The sequence below is a fragment of the Physeter macrocephalus genome, chromosome 17, assembly GCF_002837175.3.
Source record: "Physeter macrocephalus isolate SW-GA chromosome 17, ASM283717v5, whole genome shotgun sequence".
In the NCBI taxonomy this organism is placed as follows: Eukaryota; Metazoa; Chordata; class Mammalia; order Artiodactyla; family Physeteridae; genus Physeter; species Physeter macrocephalus.
This window is the reverse complement of record NC_041230.1, coordinates 33,992,104-33,996,158: the sequence shown is the minus strand read 5'-3', so window position 1 is coordinate 33,996,158 and position 4,055 is coordinate 33,992,104. Positions and strand designations below refer to the sequence as shown.

The 4,055-nt window shown below is 36.6% G+C and overlaps 1 pseudogene; it reads left to right on the top strand.

Annotated features, from left to right (window-relative positions):
* The first annotated feature begins 3,014 nt into the window (after nucleotides 1-3,014).
* On the top strand, nucleotides 3,015-3,165 carry LOC112065261 (uncharacterized; annotated as a pseudogene).
* Nucleotides 3,166-4,055: the final 890 nt, after the last annotated feature.

Sequence of the window (4,055 nt, the reverse complement as noted above, 5' to 3'; positions counted from 1 at the left end):
CCAGGCCAGGGATCAAACCTGGGCCCCCTGCATTGGGAGCGCCAAGTCTTACCCACTGGACCACCAGGGAGGTCTCAAAAGGAAGAAAATTAAAAGCAAAAATGTAGACTCAGCTAGAGACAAGCTTTAATTTCTTCTGAAGGTTCTGAGTACAAATTTCACCACAGAGTTAGTCCTACCTTGTAGCAAGGGAGCAGCTTTTTGTAACATCCTTTCAATCAGCCTTAGTGGTTGACCAATTATGCTTGAGAGGTGCTATGCTACAGGGGTCCCCAACCCCCAGGGATCTAATGCCTGATGATCTGAGGTGGAGCTGATGTAATAATAAGAGAAATAAAATGCACAATAATGTAATGTGCTTGAATCATCCCAAAACCATCCCCACTCCCATCCTTGGAAAAATTGTCTTCCATGAAAATGGTCCCTGGTGTCAGAAAGGTTGGGGACCGCTGCTAGACTCTTGAGCTGATTGGCTCCAGTATGGCCATGAGCAATTCTATGAGATGAGGACACCTGTACTCAAAGCACCAGGAGGGAGGATGGATGATTACACCAGCTGATAAAGGTGAGCTAGGCAGGGCACCAACAGCATTCACTACATATATATCTAGCTATTCCTTTTGGCCATGAATACCTTTCTAAGTCTATAGAATACAAACTCCATGAAAGCCAAGACGGTGTCTGTTTTTATCTGCCATTGTACTGCATGCATATAACAGTATAATAGGCACTCAATAATTACTTATTTAAAGAAGGAATAGATCAGTTGTTGCCTTGATGTGGGAAGCCTACAAAAAATATGAAATTGTAGGAAATACAGTATGAAATTTTATAAAACCCTTAGCATGTGAAGATGACTGACCCAGAGAAAAATCATTTCCTAAAAACCCAGTAACACATAAATAGTGTCATCCTCACCCAGATAAGTATGTTTAATCATAGAACCTCATATTTGAAAGGGACATTTGCAACACTGAGTCCAATTCCCACAGAAGTTTCATATTTCTCTACTATGTCTGTTATAAACAAAAATATCCCTGCCTTAACCCTTGTGGATGAACTAGCCACTGGAAGTGATGGGATAGCTATTACTTTACTAAGGTCTGTTGTTGGAAAAATATAATATTTAGTTCTAAGTCCAAAAAACAAGTAAAACCCAAACTCTCAAAGTTTGAAAATTTTTATTTCAGCACATTTATAATCCAGACAGCAAATAGTGATTGAATCTTAATATTGAGTTTTAGCTTAGGGCAAAATTCTATGAATTTTATCTTATATAATTAGCTCATTTAACCAATGCTTTATCAACCTGTACACATCAGAAAGAGAAAATGCAAAACTTAACAAAGATAATTTAGGCCAAAAGTTAGAAACCTTTGGGTAAATATATTTGTTCCCAGAAAGAGATGCAAAATCATGTCATTTGGGATGGAAATATAGAGCATATGTCTCTCACTCCTCTCCTGCACTAATGGGAGACATTAATTACTAATAAGTCAGGCATTTCCCTGCTTTGCTCAGATATAACACAATCTTCCCTGGAAGAGCATGCCATTCAACCAGTACCAACTAATCACCATTGGCAATTATGATGGATATACACACTGTCTTCGCTGAAGGGGAAAGGCATAGAATTTTACCTTGCCCTGTTGCTACCTAAGGGGAATGTTTATATCTTCTTTCTTCCTAGGCTGCAGGTTCTTCAAATGCCAAGTGACAAAGCTAGTTTGGGTGTTCTCTCAGACACTTTTTAGAAAAGCAAAAGAAAGCATCACCACCATTACCACCACGACCATCACCAAAATAATGATAGAATAATAATGGTGAAGTAAGAATTTTAAAACAAAGAAAACTGAGAGCTCTAAAGTTCCACATTCTACTAATTCTATCAAGCAATTCAGAAAAGGGTCACACATACCTCACTCCCGTGATTTGTGCAGGCTCATTTATTTGTTTCCTTTAAAATGTCCTGAAGTCTTTTTTTTTTTTCCACTCACCGAATATCATTTGTTTTTCAATTCATTTAATGCGTGCTTATCTGTAAATCACAAAATAAAGTAATTCCTAGACAAAATAAGTAGTCTGTGAAGAAACAAACACACTAAACACAAATAAACATAATGGTTGGATGCCCAGGGCTAGACTTTTTATTGGGAATACTGCCCAGAAAATAAAACTACAAAAGTTGGTAATTGTTCATCTTCCTCCTTGCATTTCTAAATCAGTAAGTAAATTATATGAGATTATTTAGAGCAACAAAGGCCAAATTAATGGTCACTCTTTTTTTTCAAATGTGATAGAATTCCCACAATGTTTTATTTGATTGCCTTGAGATATCTCCATAACCTCATTCAATTGGAAACTGTGTCCAGTTTGAATCCTTTAGAATGTGGTCCCCCCCAACATATTAAAAGTTTCAAAAATTTCAGAACTGAGCTCAACCATGTTTCAGTTTTTGTCAGTATTATCAGATCAGTTTTCATTTATTCTTCTCCTAATGCATGAGGATTCATGATCCCCAACCTTCCCCTCCTAGATGCAAGGATGCCTTTGCCTATGATCTCCTTAGAGTGCATAGTACCGTCATCTGAACATTCTTTCCTTTCCAGTTTGCCTCAGTATCTGGGACCTTCATTCTACCCCCATGATACACAAGGTCCAGATTAGTTTCACAAATTGCCAAATACGTATCTCTTTCTTACCTGTTTGCCTAATCACATAGCTGAATAGCTAAAAGTTTTGAAGGGATCTTTAGCAAAATAACTGGTGAGTGAACAGTATTTCTTTTACATATGATACATCTGGAGTGTCCGCTGTCTCCAACAAGCTTAATTCCTCGTTAATAGGGGATATTTTAAAAGCGGATTATATTTTCATTATTTACATATGGAATCATCCGTTTATTTTTAGGCAGGTAAGACTCTTCCATCTACATTTTCTTAAATGAAGAAAACTGTAAAGAAAATTCTCAGAGTCCTGATGATATTAAACATAAGAACCAGAATATAAAATCTATCGCTTCTCAGCCTTTTGGCTAAGATCAAGTGTAAGATAGAAAATCTAGTCCTCCAAAACCAAGCACAATTAAGTTTTTTGGCCTAAGATACAAGCATTTTCTTGAAAATATTTTAAAAATCTGAATAGATTATTATAGGCTTCATGGATAAATGAGAATGGTTTGTGTTCTGCTGAACTTTCAAGAAAAACTAGAACTGATTCTTGTTAACAGAATGGCTCAAAGAGGTCAACAGAATGTGGGATGCTCATCATCCACTACTGTTCTCTCGCCTTTTATTTACATTTTAAATGGTGAAAGGGAGCTGCTATTTTCTATTACCTATGCTATGAGATTTCCACTACCATTGCCATTTTAAAATTCCAATTATCTCTACTGCTCCTATACTTAACTATCTTCTCTTATACTCCAAGAAAGTTGGAAAGATAGAAAAATTAGATTTGGGGCTAGACAAGACCCCTTGTTTCCTTCTTTTTTTTTTTTCAGTCAGATGAGGACTTTTCAATTTATTTCATCTTGGTGAGTCATTTTAAATTACCTACAACTCTTATTATATCCTCTGTAAAGGGGAAACAATAATACCTTCTGTGAAAATTTGGTATTCAGAATAATTGAAAAATACATATGGAGAGCCTAGAATATTACATGGAACATATTCTAAATTCAAGAAATATAATCTCCCCTCTCCCCCTTAGAAAATATATTAATCACAGAAAAGCACCACATGCTAATTGATTTTTTAAAATTATTTTTTAACATCTTTATTAGAGTATAATTGCTTTACAATGGTGTGTTAGTTTCTAATTTATAACAAAGTGAATCAGCTTTACATATACATATATCCCCATATCTACTCCCTCTAGCGTCTCCCTCCCACCCTTCCTATCTCACCCCTCTAGTTGGTCACAAAGCACTGAGCGGATCTCTCTGTGCTATGTGGCTGCTTCCCCCTAGCTATCTATTTTACATTTGGTAGTATATATAAGTCCATGCCACTCTCTCACTTCGTCCCAGCTTCCCCTTCCTCCTCCCCGTGTCC